Genomic DNA, 21,073 nt, shown 5'->3' with positions numbered 1-21,073 from the left:
AAATACTAAAAATAATAGTCATGAGAAGCAAGTCATGCTTTATAAATTAAGTGAGTCATAACATTAGTTCTAAAAGTTGTACTTGTATTCTCTCCTTAAATCATACTGTCTAAGTGTAGAAAGGGCTCACTCAAAATATGAAATCTGAAAACTAAAAACTATAACTATTATCTTTTCAAAAAGCACAATTGGAGTAAAATATGTGAGCCTTTATACTTAGTCTTATAAAAGCTTTTCTATCATTCTTTTCCTTTGAAACTTAGAGACTTTGGGAGCTTTAGAAACTTGGAACTTTGGGACTTAGAGAGTTTCTTTTAACTGATATAAACCATGTGAGCTGACATAGAGTCCAACATCTTGCCCACGTTGGGGAGAGCTGTTCTATCATTTCCCTCAAAATTGAACCTTAACTTAAGTGATCACTATCTTAGCCCACTATGGGAAAATTAGAAACTTACGGTGGCATATAGTTCTGGGGCCTGAGACCTTTGAATCATACCCAACTCCATGCTAAATACTACTCCCATACTTATTGGTCAGAAATTTTAGGAAATCCACCTTAAAACAGCACAAGGGTTTATAATGAAAACCAATTATACTTCTCTTTGCTTTAATCACAAACTGTGTGAATAATGTGGATTCGTATCTTTTCTTAGATCAATAGATTAACTCTTTTTTTTTATTAAAATCTGAAAATAGCTAATCATGGGATGCTTAAAACATAGTCATTCTTGAAATGTCAACATACAACCTAAGGCTTAATAACCCATTCTTCAATTTCATGTCAAATACCATAAGGTTTATGCTTGATAATATAAATATTCATAATTTAACATAAAATCTGGAAAATATGATCCTACACATTAATTTTTTAAAAGTAGACATGTAATTCAATATCCAAATCACTTAAAATCTCAAAATCATGCAATTATTAACATTGGGTATAAGCCCCAACTTGAATTTCTGGCGAAATCATACAAAACTTAGAAATTTATGATTTAAAGTAACTTTTTGGGAACAAGGATAAAAGATTTATCCTTGTTCAAAACCCCACATACCTTGGGTGATGAACTAGAAGAACAAGTTTGCTTTTGAGAATCTATTTATGCTCTTGAATGATGATTCTTGGAATTCTTGAATTGGGAATTTTTAATCTTGAATTGATTTGGGAAAAGACTGGTGAAATCTTGGAGATTCATGAAGTTGAATGTTGCAGCTTAGGGTTTTACTCGAGAGAAACTTTGATGAATATAAGCATAAAATGCTTATAATAGGATTAAATATTATGTTTGAACGGAATTGGGGGCATGGGAATTATATAAAATACCCTTTTTGAACTCCTAAATGAAACTAGAAAAATAAACTGGGGTCCCGATTTAATGGGCCACCGTGACGCGTTACTATCATGGTGGCTTACTAGAATTTAACAATTGGGAAATTTGGGGGTCTCCGCAATGCGGAGCTATAGCGTTGTTCCACTAAATTTTGACAATTGGGACTTGGACCTTCAGCGCGATGTGCCACCATCGTGGTGCCCTATAGAGATGCCATTTTGACCTTCGGTGCGATGCTCCACTATAGTGTTGGACTACTGGAAATTGACAAATGGGAAAAATGGACCTCTCCGTGATGCACCAATATCACGAAGTTCCACTAGAAAATGACAATTTTGAATTTAACCATCTCCGCTAAATGGTGATTGCCCAGGTGGTACACTACCAACTTAAAAATGCTCTAACTTCCTAACCAAGTGTCGGATTTAGGCAAATTTGGTATCGATGGAAAGCTTATTCAATTTCCCACATAGTAAAAAGTCAAAATCTTGAAAATACCGCATAAAATAAATTATATTCATCTTTGAAGCAAATTCTAGACATTTTAGGGATGAATTTAAGATAGGAAAAGTATGGGGTATTACATTAGGCATCCTCTGTGTCACCACCGAGCTACAATCTTCAGTGAGTGTTACTACCTTCATATACTGTACCTTAAATTTATTACCAACCACATTCCTCAAGTACTTAGCATACTTAGGTATTCCCTGCAAAACATCTAAAAGAGGTAAGTTAATGTGAAACTCTCTGAACATGTTAAAGAACTTCTTGAAGCACACATGCTCTTTTGCCGTTATATGATTCTGTTAGAAAGGTAGTGGTGGGATCTTCTTCATCTCTTTAGAGACTTTTTTTTGAGTACTCAGACTTTCTCAAACTTTTAGTAACTTTGTGATTTACCTATTTAGGATCTTTCTCTACATCTACCACCTTAGTTGCCTTTGGAGGTTCTTCATTAAGCTCTTTACCACTCCTCAAAGTGATTGCCATAACTTGTTTAGGAGGTTCAGTATCACTTGGCAAACCACCTTGCAGCATGTTATTTAGTGCCTACTGTAGCTGTCCCAACTACAATTCCAAGTTCCTTGTAGTCGTTTGCTGAGTCATTATGTCTTCCCACTGACTTTGTATATCCACTGCTAATTGTTTTTAATAATCTAACACCTATTTCAGCATCACTTTTATATTACTATTTATGGCCTGATTCCCTTGAATCTGTGGTTGCTGAAGCGGCTATTGTTGGGCGTTCCATAGATGATTTAGTCGCTGAGTCTGCCACTTTAGATTGTAGGCATTTCTATAATTCTTCCTTTGAGCATTGCGCACATACATCACGGACTTAGCATTTGCAGCACACATAATTGTAGAATGGCCACTATTACCATAAACTTTATACCAACCTATAACTTGTTGAATTGTATTAACTATGGATGCAAGCTGTGTGACTCCCAACTTTATATTGCTTATCTAATTTTACAGTGCAGAAATCTGGGTAGATATAGCAGTAAATTGGTCCATATCCAGCACACCTTCAATCTTCTTTTGTAGCATTCCTTGAGTTTGAATGCCATTCGATATTCCCTTGAGCAATACGATTCAATAAAGTATACAACTCATCATATGTTAGCTCCAAAGCATGACCACCTGCAGCTGAATCTAGCAAAATTTTTGTGTTATGGTCAAGTGCTTCTACAAAAGTATGAGCCAATACCTCATTGGACTGTTGATGACATTGACAGTACCTAAGAAGAGATTTAAAACAATCCCAAGCATGATATAAATTCTCATTCTTCTTCTGTTTGAAGCACACAATCTCACAACAAAGTTTCGTAGTATTTCCAGATAAAAAGAACCGGATGAGGAATTTTTGGGCTAAGTAATCCCACATTGTGATTGAATTTTCTGGCTCAACATTAAACCACTTCTTCGCTTGCCCTAATAGTGAAAAGAGGAATAGTGCCAGCCTCACATAATCAGTTAACACACCCATAGGGCTAAATATATCACTAATATCCAAAAAGTTCCACAAGTGGACTTATGGATCTTCATGCGAAAGCCCAGTAAACTTTCCACTGCTGATCAGAAGCTGCACCATATCTTGTTTGAGCTTAAAATTATCTCCAGCAGTTAGTTTCTGAAAAGGGAAGGTTAAATTTATCTGTAATGCCCCACAAAATTCTCTTCCAGTCTGAGCCTTAGAGCATATTTGGTAATCAAAAAATTTGAGTCTAAATGTTTTAGAAATATCTTCCCAAGTATGAAATAATTTGAATTATGAGGGAATATATTTGAGCATGAATTAAGATCATAGAGGTCCCCTAACTCAAGGACGAGTTGAAATCTATCCTATCGTTCAAGTTTTAGTGACCGTCAAAATTTGGGTCAACTTCAATCGATCACAAATCCTTGTATATATCGAATTGGAAGACCTACTATATATCAAATAAAATATCTTTGAAATATCTATCCAACTATACCAATTTCATTAAAAACCTATATCAGATCAAAGAGTTATGCCCATTTTACTCCAACATGTCTAGCTGGGAAACTGGTGATGACAATTGTGACAAGCCATCACGCTCGTGATGGCCTATCACTAATGTCATTAGACCTGGGAAATTTCTGAACCTGGTGATGACATTTTGTAACAAGCCATCACTCCCGTGATGGCCTATCACCAATATCGTCACCCTTAACCAGAAACTCAAAATTTTACTCTTTTATGACGACAATTCATGATGGCCTATCACCAACTTGACGACTTGTCAAAGATATTGTCATCTATTTTTTTTAGCAATTTAAGGACGTTTTTGCAAGGTTATTGTGGTCATTTTCCACCTTTTGGAAGCCTCTATAAATATGAGAACTCTCATTCAAACCCTAATTTCTCTATTTCTTTTCCAATTCTCTAAAGAGAGAATATCTAGGGTTTTAATTCAAGAACCCTAATCTTCCAAAAATTCATCCATAATTCTTTAATATTTCTTTAAGAATCAAGTTCCTCATAGTGTGGGATTTGAGAATTATTTATTACAAGTGCGGATAGAGTCTCAAGAATAAGAATTCATCCAATTCCAAAGATTAAGGTATGTAGATGTTGATTCTTGGGTCCCTTTCATCCAAAAAGCTCAAGAACCCTTTTTAAAACTCAAAGGTTTTTATGTTTATGAGTTGTTAATGATTTGTATGAGTTGAAATTGATGTTCAATGTGTTGTTGAGTTTTGATTCATGTTTGTTTACAAGATTGTTGAACCTTAACCCTAGTAGGTGGAATCCATGTGATATTTGTGATAAATATTCCTTATGTTGCTTTCTATGTGAAGTGTTCATGTCAAATGGGTGTAGAAATGGTTAAATAAGCGAAGCATGTTCCCCCTAGGTTTGATAAAGAAATTAGGTGAATCATAAGGGCCATTCTAGTATGTTGAAGATGAAACCCCAAATTGTGAGTTAGTTTATGCATGCCTAGTGTTTGATAAAATGCCCAAGTGAATGAATTATTCAATGATAGTATGAAGTTTCCTCAAGCCATGTGATATCTAAACATATGTCAAGATTGATATAGGTATGAAATAGTTGAGGTAAAACCTTGTTGAATGGAGTACAATCTAGTGGCATGTTTCCCCTACGTTATTATATGATTATGTTTCTGAGATGCTTAAAGTGACCCCTTGATAACTGTGATGATGAATAAGATATTTGTGATTGTTAAATGCTTGAGGTGATGTCTTGAATGATTATGATGAAGAATGAATGATTATGATGATGCATGAATAATTGTGATGATGTATGAATGATCGTGATGATGAATGAATGATTATGCTTTACTTTTATGCTATCGAGTCCTGGGGGTATTTATACCTGACAATAGAGCTGTTGTCTTGATCCTATGTCAATTTCTTGATAATTCCAGTTGCTCCATGATTCTCAAAACTCAATGAACTATAGAACTCTCTATCCTTAGACAAGTGCAGAACTTAAGAAAGCTCAATAATCTTAGTTATCTCTGTAATCTCTATATCACTACTATTCTAGCCTCAGCCCTGTAATCAGCTCAGATCTAATAGTATTCAAGTGATTTAATAAAAGCGATTTGAGTAATCTATTCTAGCTCTATATCGTCAGTTAGGTAGCATGATTCGATACCTTTTCCATCCGATACAAAACTAAGTAATCTCAGTGTAACTCAGTCAGATCTTTTTAGAAACATAAGCAGTATCAGATTCAGTTCAGCTATATTTAGGTAAGATTTTAGGTTCAAAGGCATAAGATCCAGAGTATCCTCAGTAGTTCAGTCCCAGTTAGCAGGTGAGACCTCTTCTTTCGAGGACGAATCTCAGTTTACTATTATTGCTTCAAACTTTGTTTATTTTTAGTTGAGGGAGTTAGTTGGGGACCTGTCCCTTTAACTCTGTAGTTCAGACAGTTTAGAGGTCTTTCAGATAGATGTATTAGTATTTAGTTTTTTTGTATTATGAGTATTCATAGATCTGTTGAACCTTATGGTTAGTTTCCATATTTATTTCAGATATTATGCAATGTACAGGTACAGATATCAGTAAAGGATTAGCTCGTGGTCCTTCGGGGTCATAAGCACTGTGTGACGTCTTGGGATGGGATCTCGGGGTGTTACAAACTTTTTATCAGATCCTAAGGTTCAAGAGGGTCCTATGGAGTCTGAAAAGCCGTATCTAGTGGAGTCTTGTGCATGGGTATGTAGCGCGCCACATTTATGTACAAGAGGATACAGGATATTCTTAGGAGCAGTTTCTCTTATTTCAATGATCATTTCGTGTGAGTGAGCATAAGCTCAAGTTGGTTCTTAGTCTAATCCACTTATTTCTTCCAATTATAGAGTATGCCTCCTCACAGAGATTTTGTCTGTGGGGTTGATGACCAACCCCCACAGCTAGTAGATCCTGAGTTTTGGGCAGATTTTCAGGCACTAGACTAAGCTATGACTAATGTTCGGGGGAACCATCAGGCTGCAGCCCCACCTCAACAAGATGGGGACTCAGCCATAACCAGAATCAGAAGTTCCATGAAAATGAACTTGCCCAAATTCTTTGGGTCAGTAGTAGGTGAGGATCTGCAGCTTTATCTAGAGGAGGTGAGGAAGATCACCTAGATTATGCATGTTTCTGAGAAAGAGAGTATTGAGTTAGCATCTTATAGGTTAAAGGATGTTGCTCATGATTAGGTAGTGATATGGGAAAAGAGTAGAGGGGAGAATACAGCTCCTGTGACTTGGCTAGAGTTTCAGAGTGCTTTTCTAGATAAATTTTTCCTGCTAGAGATGAGAGAGGCTAAGGTAGAAGAGTTCATGAACCTAAGCCAAGGTTCCATGACCGTGAAAGAGTATTGTCATAATTTTAACCAATTAGCTAAGTATGCTGATAGCTGACCCTAGAGCAAGTATGAGTAAGTTTGTGACTGGTATATTCGAGTTAGTGTTGAAAGAGTGTAGAGATGCTATGATCAATAGAGATATGGATATTTTTAGGCTAATGATTCATGCATAATAGATTGAGGCAGATAAGATGAAGGAAAGAGAGAGAGTGAGTAAGAGGGCCAAGATAGGTAGTCGTGGTTTCTTACAGTCAGGGTCTCAAGGTGGTATTATTTCTTGGTATGGTTGGAGATTTTTATTCCCAGCCCATAGTAGTGCTAGTGGTGTTCATAGTTATCCACATTGTAGAGAGTGTGGAAGGTGCCACCAAGGTGTGTGTAGAGCCGGTAGTAATATGTGTTTTAGTTGTGGTGAGTGAGGATATAGAATGCAAGAATATAGAGTGCTGACTCAGAGGGGTATACTTCATGTTCTTCAGGCTCGCCTTGATAGGGAAAGATCCTCTGAAATAGACCCGGGTATGTTATGAGCCCTTTATCTTTATGACATGCATCAATAGATCCTTTGATCCCTTTTTGAGCTTATATGTTAGCATGAGTCATGCATTAGATTCAAATCTTGATCGGTCAATCATGACCCAATCTGTAGGTGCCCCACGCACCGCTCCAGTATTTCCGCAAAGTGTGTAAGCCATTAGATTCATCCCGATGCATGTTCAGATTTTCTTTATGAAGTTAGCGTCAGTCGATATTGCATTGTCAAGTCGTGCTGTCAAAAGTTAGCTTAGCCGGACATTCATGCATTAGATATGCGCATTTACTATAAATGAGTTCAGCTTGTCAGTGTGTGATCAGTCATGTATTCTTGAGAGAAGCCCAGTTATGAGTCCATGCATCATATATGCATGTGTGTTATGAGAATTCAGCTATGAGTATCATCAGTCAAGTATTATATGCTCCAGATATGAATCATGCCCAGTATGAGAACTCAGTATGTCAGTTATTCCAGTGGCGTAAGCATGCCTTAAAATATTTCCATTTCTTAAGTAGATTCTGTTGATTCATATTTTTATTCTATCAAGCGACATTCGAGGATGAATGTTCCCAAGGGGGAGATAATGTAATGCCCCACAAAATTCTCTTCCAGTCTGAGCCTTAGAGCGTATTTAGTAAAGCGAAAAATCTGAGTCTAAATGTTTCAGAAATATCTTCCCAAGTATGAAATACTTTGAATCATGTGGGAATCTATTTGAGCATGAATTAAGATCATAGAGGTTTCCTAACTCAAGGATGAGTTAAAAGCTTTCCTATCGTTCAAGTTTAAGTAACCGTCAAAATTTGAGTTAACTTCAATCACCAGAACTCCTTGAATATATCAAATTAGAGGACCTAATATATATCAAATGAAATATCTTTGAATTATATTTCCAACGATACCAATTTCGTAAAAAATAGACATCGGAGCAAAGAGTTATACCTATTTTAGTCCAGCATGTCTGGCTGGGAAACTGGTGATGATAATTGTGACAAGCCGTCACGCCCGTGAAGGCCTATCACCAATGTCGTCAGAGCTGCCTAATTTTTGACCCTGGTGATGACATTTTGTGACAAGCCATCATTCCCGTGATGGCCTATCACTAATGTCGTCAACCTTAACCAGAAACTCAAAATTTCACCCTTTTGTGACGATAATTCGTAATGGCCTATCACCAACTTGACGGCTTGTCACGGATGTCGTCACCTATTTTTTTTTCAACAATCTAAGGACATTTTTACAAGTCTATTTTGTTCATTCCCCCTCTTTTGGAAGCCTTTATAAATATGAGAACCCTCATTCAAATCCTAGTTTTTCCATTTCTCTTCCAATTCTCTAAAGAGAGAATATCTTGGGTTTTAATTCAAGAACCCTAATCTTCCAAAAATTCATCCATAATTCTTCAAGATTTCTTTAAGAATCAATTTCTTCATAGTGTGGGATTCGATAATTATTTATTACAATTTGAGATAGAGTCTCAAGCATTAGAATTCATCTAATTTCAAAGATTAAGGTATGTAGATGTTGATTCTTGGGTCCCTTTCATCCAAGAAGCTCAACAACCCTATTCAAAACTCAAAGATTTTTATGTTTATGAGTTTTTAATGATTTTTATGAGTTGAATTTGATGTTCAATGTGTTGTTGAGTTTTGATTCATGTTTTTTTACAAGATTCATGAGCCTAAAACCTAGTAGGTGGAATCTATGTGATATTTGTAATAAATCTTCCTTATGTTACTTTCTATATGATGTGTTCATGTCAAATGGGTGTAGAAATGGTTGAATTAGCAAAGCATTTTCCCCCTAGGTTTGATAAAGAGCTTAGGTGAAGCATAAGGGTCATTCTAGCATGTTGAAGATGAAACCCCAAATTGTGAGTTAGTTTATGCATGCCTAGTGTTTGATAAAATGCCTAAGTGAATGAATTATTCCATGATAGTATGAAGTTTCCTTAAGCCATGTGATATCCAAACACATGTCAAGATTGATATAGGAATGAAATAGTTGAGGTAAAACGTTGTTGAATTGAGTACAATCTAATTGCATGTTTCCCCTACATTATTATATGATTATGTTTTCGAGATGCTTAAAGTGACCCCTTGGCGACTGTGACGATGAATAAGATGTTTTTGATCATTAAATTCTTGAGGTGATGTCTTGAATGATTATAATGATGAATGAATGATTATAATGATACATGAATGATTGTGATGATATATGAACGATCGTGATGATGAATGAATGATTATGCTTTACTTTTATGCTATCGTGTTCTGAGGGTATTTATACCCAACAACAGAACTCTTGTCTAGATCCCATGTTAGTTTATCGATAATTCTAATCGAGCCATGTTTCTCAGAACTCCGTAAACTATAGAAATCTGTATCCTCAGATAGGTGCAGAACTTAAGAAAGCTCAATAATCTCAGTTATCTCTGTAATCTCTGTATCACTAGTAATCTAGCCTCAGCCCTCTAATCAGCTCAGATCTAACAGTATTCAAGTGGTTTAATTCTAATATCAGAAGCGATTTGAGTAATCTATTCCAGCTCTATATCATCAGTCAGGTACCATGATTTGATACCTTTTTCGTCGGATATAGAACTAAGTAATCTCAGAGTAACTCAGTCAGATATTTTTAGAAACATGATCAGTATCAGATTTAGTTTAGTTTTATTCAGTTAAGATTTTAGGTTCAGAGTCATAGGATCCAGAGTATCCTCAGCAGTTCAGTCCCAGTCAGCAGCAGTAGCAGTGAGTCATCTTCTTTTGAGGATGAATCTCAGTTTACTATTATTGCTTCAGAGTTTGTTTATTTTCAGTTGAGGGAGTTAGTTGGGGAACTATCCCTTCAACTTTGTAGTTAAGACAGTTTAGAGTCTTTTCAGATGAATGTATTAGTATTCAGTTTTTCTGTATTATGAGTATTCATAGATGAGTTGAACCTTATGGTTAGTTTCCGCATTTATGTCAGATATTATGCAGTGTATAGGTACAGATATCAGTAAAGGCTTAACTTGTGGTCCTATGGGGTCATAAGAACCATGTGACATGACAGGATGGGATCTCGGGGCATTACATTATCGAAAGTGGTATTGCCATTTCACGAACTATCTTGCAGGTTTATTCTTCTTCATCAATAATAGCAGGATTATCATGACCATCTTTGATTTGTGGAATACGGGGGAGAAGGATTAGTTCTCTCTTTAATTGATGGAAGTGTTGCATAGATTCAGGGCTTGGTTCAATCAACTCTTGATCCCTTGCCATCTTACTAGCCTAAAAACCTTTTTCCTTCCAATACAAAACCAAGACCAAGTGTAAATCACCAACAAAATCTAAAAAGTAGAACGAAAACAAAAATAGTTGCCCAATTACAAGTCCCCAACAACATCGTCAAAAACTTACCAGCAGTCAGGCGCACACGCAAGTGTACGTGGTGTACCAAGTAATATAGTGGCCTTAAAGAAAGAAAAGTATCGATTCCACAGAGACTTGTTCAAACAACTATCAAATTCTAGTTCACTTATTAAGTTTAACTTAATGCGAAGTAACCAAAAAGAGTTTGAAGATTTGTAAAACAAAATGTAAAGTAAACAATGGGTTAAATAAAAGACTTGATACAATCAATAGAGTAAAGCCCAGGGTTAAAGCACTTTGAGCAATCATACTAAGTTATTGAAATTCATTCGTTAACTTGCTTATCTTAGTTGTTGATTCATAGGGTTTATCGCATGATCATGGTCTCTCGACATCTAATCCTCTACCTAACTTGAACATTACAACTAAATCTTTGAGCGGGGATGTAATAATCCAATTAGGTGTTTAAAGCTATGATCCTACTCGTGAACCAAGCAAGGTTCTAGGTACATCCCTTTCCTAGATGCTAATTCAAATTCCTTATTTCATAAAGGAATAAGAACCTAACTTTGTTTATCCCGACGTTCTCTCTTCCTATTAAGCCTCCCGAGATCACAAGCTCAACAATATGTATATTCTATGGGTTTCGAATCCTTAAAATAGTTAAAACAAGGATAAATAAACAACCAAAGATGATAAGCAAATCAAACAAAATCAATTCAAAATAATAGTGGTCATGTTCTTGTCTTTAACCCCGAAAAGGGGGCATTTATCCATTAATCGCCATAATCATGATCTAAATACTTGAATACATAATCAAATCTATTCAAAAGCTAAAGTTTAAGAATCAAAACCCTAAATAAAATATTTAGCAGCCCCTCACAATGCTCCAAGAAGTACAAAGATGATAAACAAAGTGTATAAGGGGTGTAGTTATAGTGACTAAAAACGAACATTTTGGAGTCATTGGCATGCCAGGAACCTTAGGCACCGGTTTAGGGCCTTTCCACGATCTTGGGGTAATCCTAGAAAGTAAATTATAGTAGCTCAGTGCAACAAGGGCATATCACAGAGCCTATGAACCTCTATATGGGTGTGGCACATCTTTATGTCAAAATCAGAAACTTGTGTCCTCCTATAAATAGGACCCTTAAACATTAAGTTACAAACCTTGGACGACCTTGAAACTTTGAGCGAGGATGGAGAACACTTCAATTAAGGTTTTTATTCCATTATATTGGTTTATATATGGATTTTAACATGTATTCTATCATTCTGGTTATGGTTTTCCATGAGCGGCTAAACATTATTTTATGAGGTTAAGGCCAAGAACATGATTACTCTTGTTATGAATTGACTTGGTTTTGATTATTTATCATCTTTGGTTGTTTATTTATCCCTGTAATCACTATTTTATGGATTTACAACCCTTATAATACATCCATTGTAATCTTGTGAGCCCAAAAGGTGGAACAAGAGGATAGAACGTGGGGTAAATAAAATAGGATTGTAATCTTCTACAGAATGAAGTTATAATTTGCATTTAGGATAGAAATATACCTACATGCCCTATTTGGTTCACTTACAGGATTAAATATGAATGCATTTAACTTAGTTTTGATATTCCTTCCCAATGATGTAGTTGTGGGTCTAAGTTATATAGGTGAGAGACTCGAATGACCATTATCATAATATCAACCCGGTGAATCAACAACCAAGATCAGTAACATAACCAATGAAGTTCAATAGCATAGTATGATTGTTCGTAGAACCTTAACCCTAGATTTATCTCCAATGATTTTCCAAAGCCTTTAATTTTCCGTCTTATGAAGTTTACTTTATTCTCAACTTTCAACTCTCTTGGTTACATTTGCACAAATGAAATTGCAATAGTTAAACTTGAATTGAATAGTTTTTAACACAAGCCTCTCTGGGACAGATACTTGACTTGTAAAAGGCTACGTTACTACTTGGTGGGACCACGTATACTTGCATGTTCGCTTGGGCGCAATAAATATCATAATCCTTATGAAACACCAACCATCAATATTGTCTAGCATTAAGTTCTCTTTGGATCATAAAATGGTGAAGGCTTTGATGATCGGTGAAAATCTCATAATGCACACCATAAATATAATGCCTCCAATTATTAAGCGTGAAAACTACCACCGCCAACTCCAAATCATGAGTGGGGCAGTTGTGTTCATGCACCTTAAGCTATCTAGAAGTATAAGAAATAACATGACCCTGCTGCATCAATACACAATCCAAACCAACACCAGAAGCATCATAAAACACAATGAATCCCTTACTTTTAATAAGAAGAGCTAAAACAGGAACTGAAGTGAAAAAATCCTTAAGCTTTCCGAAGATCGACTCACAGTCCTTGGACTATCAGAAAGGAACATCCTTTCGAGTCAATCTGGTCATAGGGGATGAAATAGTAGCAAAGCCTCAATGATGCATCGATATAAACCGACCAACCTAATGAAGCTATGGACCTGAGTTGGAGATGTGAGTCAAGCCTAACCATGAATCACCTTAATCATAGTCGAGTCTACCATAATTCCGTCCTTAGACACCACATGTCCAAGAAATGTCACCGAATCAAGCCAAAACTCACACTTAGATACCTTGGTAAAAAGTACATGATCTCTCAAAGTCTGGAGCATAATCCTCAAATGCTACACTTTCTCCTCTCTACACCTTAAATACACTAGGATGTCGTCAATGAACACAATCAAGAAAGAATCTGAATAAGGCCTAAATACTCAATTAATTAAATCCATGAATGCGGTTGGGACATTAATCAACCCAAATGACACCACCAAGAACTCATAGTGACCATAACGGGTCCTAAAGGTTGTCTTAGGGATATCCCCGGCCTGAATCCTCAACTGATGAAAATAAGATATGAAATCAATATTAGAAAACACTGCCGTATCCTGAAGCTCGTCAAATAAATCATCAATGTGAGTCATAGGATAATGGTTCTTCACTGTAACCTTATTGAGCTGTATGTGATCAATACACATATCCATGGAAATAACTTTCTTCCTAGAAAACAATACAGAAGCTCCCCAAGCATACATAATCAGTCTTATAAGACCCTTACAAAGAAGATGCTAAAGATGATAATTCAGCTCCTTAAACTTGGAAGGAGCCATATGGTAAGGTTCCATAGAAATAGGTCGAGTTCCAGGCTCGATATTAATAGAAAACTCATTCACATGGACAGGGGGAAACTAGGTAGGTTGATAGAGAATACATCAGGAAACTCACAAACAACAAGAATAAAGTTAATCGATGGACTCTCCACACTAATATCACAAATATAATCAAGATAAGACTTGTAACCTCTTAAAATAAGCCTTCAAGCATGAACATAAGAAATAATCCCTATCAAATTGTAGCTAACGACCACCTGCCACATGACTGGTGGTATGTCGAGCATGGCTAGGATAATGGTCATGGCAAAATAATCCATGATCGTATGATAGTGGGATAACCATTCTATGCCTAGAATCAAATTAAATTCCACCATATCTAAAATAATAAGATCAGTGTAAGTATCAATATATCTAGCAGTCATAACGCAAAATCTGAAAGCTTGATCCACTTTTAAAGAATCACCCATGGGAGTAGATACACATAATGGTGCAGATAATAAATCACAAGACAATTCCTACTGAGGTAAATAATAAGTAGATATATAATATTAAGTTGATCTCAGATCAAATCAAGAAATCTCCAACCGGTGGCACACTAAAATTAAACCTATAATTATAGCATCCGAAGTCTCATCCTCAGGCCTAGCAAGTACTTTATAGAACTAACCGCACCTGCCACTTGGTTGGGCACCTAACTGATCTCCTATCCTACCTACTTGATAAACTCCTCGAGTATCTTAGAAACTACCCCTACGACTGTGAGAACCATATCTAGCCGAGGGATGAATTGCTCTAATAGGGGAATCACCCTAAGCTGAAACAACAATCTCCCCATGACTAGGGAAATCTCATGAATAGTGACCATGAGATACACAAGTGAAACATAAAATATGAGATAAAACAAAACCAACAGATATAGTTGACTGGAAGTAACCACCACAACTAGAATAACTAGAAGCTAAAACTCTTAAAGACTGACCACTGCCCTTACCAAGGCAATCACTAGCACTACATTGACTTGCATCAGTAATCTAAAGTACTACCTAAACTGGTCGACAAGGTTAACTTTGAGGCTGATAGGATGGTTGCAGAGGATACCTACTCTAAGAAATACTATCTTTATGTTAGGAACTACGATGGCTCCTTCTAAATCTACCCTAAAATCTAGGACTCTTATCATGGCCCTCACGGCCCTCACAATGCATCAGATCACTTGAGTATGATTTGATACCTCAACAGAAGACCTACCTACAATAACTAAACTCTGAGTAGATATAGAAATGGGAAGTCTCATCACTCTAATAAAGTAATGAACTCTCTCATACTCGGTATCCAGAATAGAAGTCGTATTCCTATCCAACTTATGAAAATGAGCCTCATACTCTACAGCTGTCATGGTGACCTACTCCAATCTCAAGAACTGATTCTTTAAATAATCTCTAAGGCTGCAATGCATGTACTTCTCCCAGAATATCTTAGATAACTGAGTCCAAGACAAAGGAGAAGATCCAGCTAGTCTAAAATCCATAAAACCTCTCCACCAATGTCGACCAGCCAAATCCAACATAAATATAGTGTAATCTACACCACGAGTCTCAACTAGGCCCAAATTATGGAGCTTATCCTCACAAGTAATCAGGAACTTATGCGCATCCTTGCATGGAGCACTTAAAAATCTAGTCAAAGCTAATCTCAAGAATCTACCCAACCTAATTTTTTCTTCAGAAGAAATAGCAGGCTCAGAAGCCATTAGATAGAAACTATTGACTGAGAAAATACCAGTGTAGGAGTAATCTCATCTCTGGGAGCCACAGTTATAGGCTACACCCCCATGTCTATATCACTCTGATCAGTAAACTGTGCATCATCAAATGGTGCACCAGCAACTAAACCCAACAACTAAAACAAAGTATCCTTGAGCACTGAAGAAAAAATAAATCCTAGTGGAGCCTGGTCTGGTCCTTGGCCCACCGCTAGCTGGGGTGGAAGAATCTCTTGCTCAGGAGCGAGAATAGGTCATAGGGAAGGCGACCTTTCCTGGCCCCTAGTTAGGGACATATCTCCCATATACTCATGACCTCTAAGTTATCCACAAATAGAAATAGGATCCCTAGGATCTATCTCGGGACCCTCATCTCATATAGCGTAGAACGTGTCTTGTCTATCTATAAAAGTGTAATGTCAAAGGAACACTACTTCAAACCAACTAAGACTCTTAGTATGCTATGAGTAAAAGAAGTGAAGCACTCCTAATGCCTACTAAAGAGAGGAAACAGACATCATAGTTCCAATCTACAAGACTCTTCTATTCATTTTCTCTTATACAAACAATACCGATGAAGCCTAGTCTATGATACCAATTTGTCACGACCCAATATATGAGTCGTGATGGCACTTACTAAATCCCACCAGTATATAAGCCAAACCATAACTAAGAGCAAATACAATGGGTTAATTTTATAGAAAATATACAACATAGGTGATATTTTAGATCACAATATATAAATAAGCAAGGTGTTCTAAATACATAAACTTTTAAATACATGATACCATTCCACAATCTGGTAGATCCAGTGTAAGAGAATCTAATAAAAATAATACAAAACCAAATATTTAGAATAGTCAATACATATGTCTCGACTCAAAAGACTGAATATAAAAGGTAGAAGGAAATGGGTGACAAGACTCCAAGAGCTCACCCTATCTTTAAAAATCAACCACTGCATGAGCGCCAATAAATAATGACAACTAGTACATAGATTTGCACCAAAAAGTACAGAAGTGTAGTATGAGAATCAAAACAACGGATACTCAGTAGGCATCATCGACTGACTAAACTAAATCATAATATAAGTATGATTAAATTCAAGATAACATAACTAAGTCAGAGTATAGAAACAAACCTGAATTATCTCCAATACTATTGAACATAATAAGCAATTTGACCAAAAAAGCAATATAAAGTGAAGTGTCAACACATGTCAATATTTCCATGTAATACAAGTAAATAACTTGGAATAGTAACGTATCACAAGGAATACACAAACAATCACAAACTACAAAATTGGCTCCCATATGCCAACTAGCGAAAAAAGTAGATAACTCATCACAGACTCTCATATGCTTGGAGAGCGCACTTAAGATGGAATAATGAAATCAATCAACATATAACTAACCTTCATCGTTATGTAACCATTATCCTATAATTATCATCAAATGGTCCTTTACCAATATTTCACAATTTACCAACATAAAGCAACTGTGTCATCAGTACTCACTAGTCCTTACTTATTAGCTAACCTTTTCTTATGAACTAATTTATTTGATTACTAGTTATCGTATGACCTTTACTCCTCATTTAAGCAACTATTCACCATATAAAAACTAATCACAATTTAGTAATTAACAATTATTTATTAATTAATCCCTAATTATCAACTAGTCATCATTAGTCACTTAACAATATTCACCATTAATCCATATTTTTCACTAATCATCAACTATACCACTTTATAAACATTTAACACTTGCGGTATATAACCGACATCCATAATCTAAAACATCATACCCAAACTACATACAAATATATATATATACGCACACACAAACATATATAATTTCCATACATAGGGTATAGCAAAACTCAAACTAGTGGATGTACACATAGGCACATCAATATAATTATCCTTCGATCGGCCTTGTCGGGTACCAATATCATCATTGTCATCCTACAGCCTTTTTGGGTATCAATATATCGTCATAATATCCTTCAGCCTTTTAGGGCATTAATATAATCATAATCATCCTTCGGCCTTGTCGAGGATCAATATATCATCACAATATTCTCTGTCCTTATCGAGCATCTATATTATCATAATCATTCTCTAGGCTTGTCATGTATTAATATCATCATAATTATTATCTTCCCTTGATGGTTATCAATATCATAATCATCTCCCGACCTTGACCGATAATGATATATCATCACAATAAACTTTGGCCTTGTCAAACAACAATATATGTATATAACAATAATATCCAGACTCAAACCAGTAGCCACATCATCATAGTTGGTGGAAAAATCAATAACATAAGTGATTACCTAATGAAGTATCATGTTTCAAGAATAATTAATAGCATAAATTTCATATAATCAATAAGCATGCCTTCTAGCATCACTAACATCATAATCTATAATATCATCTATAAGAATGATTTCTATCATGACAACATAATTATTAAGCGTGATCATAAGCATGAGCAATAACATAGTCAATGACTCAAATAATAGCCTAATCAATGGCTTAATCAATAATTTAATCATGGGCTTATTCGATAGCATAATCAATAGCTCATTATAGCATAATCAATAATCTAGCCAATTAGACCATGGACATTAATCTAATGTAATTATCACCAAAATTCATCACCATGATCCCTCAATATTTCCTCAAAGAGTCATTCTTCAGACATTTATAAGCATATAAGGGTATCCAGAGAGTTAATCACCAATCCTGACTAAAGATGGGTCAAAAAGCACACTTATAAATCCCCAAAATATGTTCTAAGGTAATAGTACCCCATACTAGGATAAGGTATAAAAATACACTCTTAGAAGTATAGCACTCTAGAAGCACAGGAGGTAGGGAAGAGGGATAAGTTCAAGTATCTCGGGTCCGTGATCCAGAGTAACGGTGAGATTGACGAGGATGTCTCGCACCGTATTGGGGGGGGATGGATGAAGTGGAAACTCGCATCGGGGGTGCTGTGTGATAAGAAGGTGCCGCCCAAGCTTAAAGGCAAATTCTATAGGGTGGTAGTCCGTCCGGCCTTGCTGTATGGAGCGGAGTGTTGGCCAGTTAAGAACTCCCACATCCAAAAAATAAAGGTGGCAGAAATACGGATGTTGCGCTGGATGTGTGGACTGACCCGAGGGGATAGAGTTCGGAATGAGACTATCCGGGAGAAGGTTGGTGTGACTTCAGTGGAGTGTAAGATGTGGGAAGCACGATTGAGATGGTTCGGACACGTGAAGAGGAGGGGCATGGATGCCCCGGTCCGTAGGTGTGAGAGGCTAGCGTTGGATGGTTTTAGACGGCTAAGGGGTAGACCGAAGAAGTACTGGGGTGAGGTGATTAGGCGGGACATGGAACAGTTACAGCTCACCGAGGACATGACCCTAGATAGGAAGGTCTGGAAGATGCGAATTACGGCAGAGGATTAGGGCCAGTTCGGGTCGCTAGTGTAGGGAATTAATTGGTGGGGGTGTATTCCTGTTATGATTCCGTATTCAGTGTTTCGTGTTCCATGTTTATTACGGATCTGTGTGCTTTCCTCTGCTTTATATTCCTGCATTCCTGCTTTACTCTGTTTTATATTCCTTATGGGTGCCGTATCTATGTTATGTCATCTGCTTCTGTGCTGTACTATGTGTTTGTGTGATATCTCGTGACTTGAGCCGGGGGTCTTTCGGAAACAGCCTTTCTACTTCATCAGAGGTAGAGGTATGGACTGCGTACATCTTACCCCCCCCCAGACCCCACTAAGTGGGAATACACTGGGTTTGTTGTTGTTGTTGTAGAAGTATAGCACGCTACAATTAGTCCTAAGGTAAAGTTTCTTATCAAACATATCAAGTAATCTAATATAGTAACTAAGGTAACCTTTCTTAATAAAGGAACTAAGACAAATCTTACCCAAAGAATGGGTATCTAAAGAATATTACTTAATCTTGAGAAATCTAAGGTATTCTCATACTAAACATGAGTAATGAAGTCCAACTCTCCTATGGGATAACGAAACTAGCTAAGTATTTCAACTCTACGATTTCAATTTACCCTAAGTCGTCCTACTAACTCAAATCTTACATTTCATCAATCCAACACCTAAACCCGTCCCAAATCTAATACAATATTATAATAGTACATGAGATAGCCTTATCTAACAAGGAATAAACCTTGACTACCTCAATGTCGAAGAAAGCTTAATGAATCGCTAAACCACTACTACCTTTTAAGAAGCCTTCTCAATATGCCAAGCTATTAAAAAATACATTCTACTCATCAATATAAGAATATCAATACTCATACTATACCATTATACCCCGGGTCCAAAAATTACCACAAAACTGTATGTGGGTCCCACATAAAAATTACATTTTACAAACTAACCTATTATTCAATCTTAAGGAGTCATTAACCTCAAAAAGGGGTGAAAACTAGGTCAATTTTGGGCTAAAATATATCCCTAAGGGTTTTGGGGTTTTGAGAAATTAATTAAGAAATCTCACCAAGAAAAGGGTGGATTTTTACCGCAAATCAAAAGATAATTTCAAAAATAACTGTTACTCTATCATTCTAATCACCAATAAGATTTAATATTAAGTTCATACACTATTTAGGGTTCTTAGCTCACAAGAGAGTGATAAAGATTGGCCAAAATCATAGAACAAAGGGCATTTTATACCTAATCCAGATCCTCTACAGTTGCTATTATAACCTTCCACCTCATGATTGTGATATCTTTCTGTTGCAACTTTAGTCATAATCACAACACCCCTTTGTGTTCAAAAAATATCCCCTACAAGGTAAGTCACGATTGTGGTCCAAGTTGTCGCTATCGCGGTGCACTAGAAACTTAGTGCACTATATTTTCTAAGTCCAAAATAGACTTCAATCGGCTGCTCAAGATATGTTGAAAACCCTATAGACATAAAAAAAAAATGTAACCACAACAAAATCAATATTCCAAATGTAATGGTGCACATGGATTTTCCATTCGAGGTTGTTTTAACCAAATATGGGTCTCATAGTCATATTTTATTTTCTTTACTTTCTAACCAATAGATCAAAATGAGCTTGGATGTCTTGAGACCCAAAATAAAGGTATACCTAGCCTAAAATTGATATCATATAGCTGGTAGCATAGTCAAAATTTACATAAGAGATTGTTTTACTGATGTTTTTACTCGGTGGCCATTTAGAACCAGAAAAGACTTCAAAATAGGAAATTTGATCTAAAAACCAAATGAACTTCTCGATAATCAAACTATCAGTCCCAATAATTCATAAATGTCATAAGGCAGCTATGGAAAATCTCTAACATTAAAGAAAAGTAGAAATATGGAAAATGACCTAAACATTTATTACACGATCAGCTAGAGTGGACTATTCAGTTTTAGAGGATATGCTCTGTGCTTGTGTTATGCACTTTGGTGGTTGGTGGGTACAGTATATAGATTTGGAAAATCTTATGTATAATGATAGCTATCATTCCAGTATTGAGATGGCTTCTTTTAAGTTTTTGTACGATAGACATTGTCTTTC

Source organism: Capsicum annuum, chromosome 4, assembly GCF_002878395.1.
Source record: "Capsicum annuum cultivar UCD-10X-F1 chromosome 4, UCD10Xv1.1, whole genome shotgun sequence".
NCBI lineage: Eukaryota > Viridiplantae > Streptophyta > Magnoliopsida > Solanales > Solanaceae > Capsicum > Capsicum annuum.
This window is presented reverse-complemented; position numbering follows the sequence as displayed.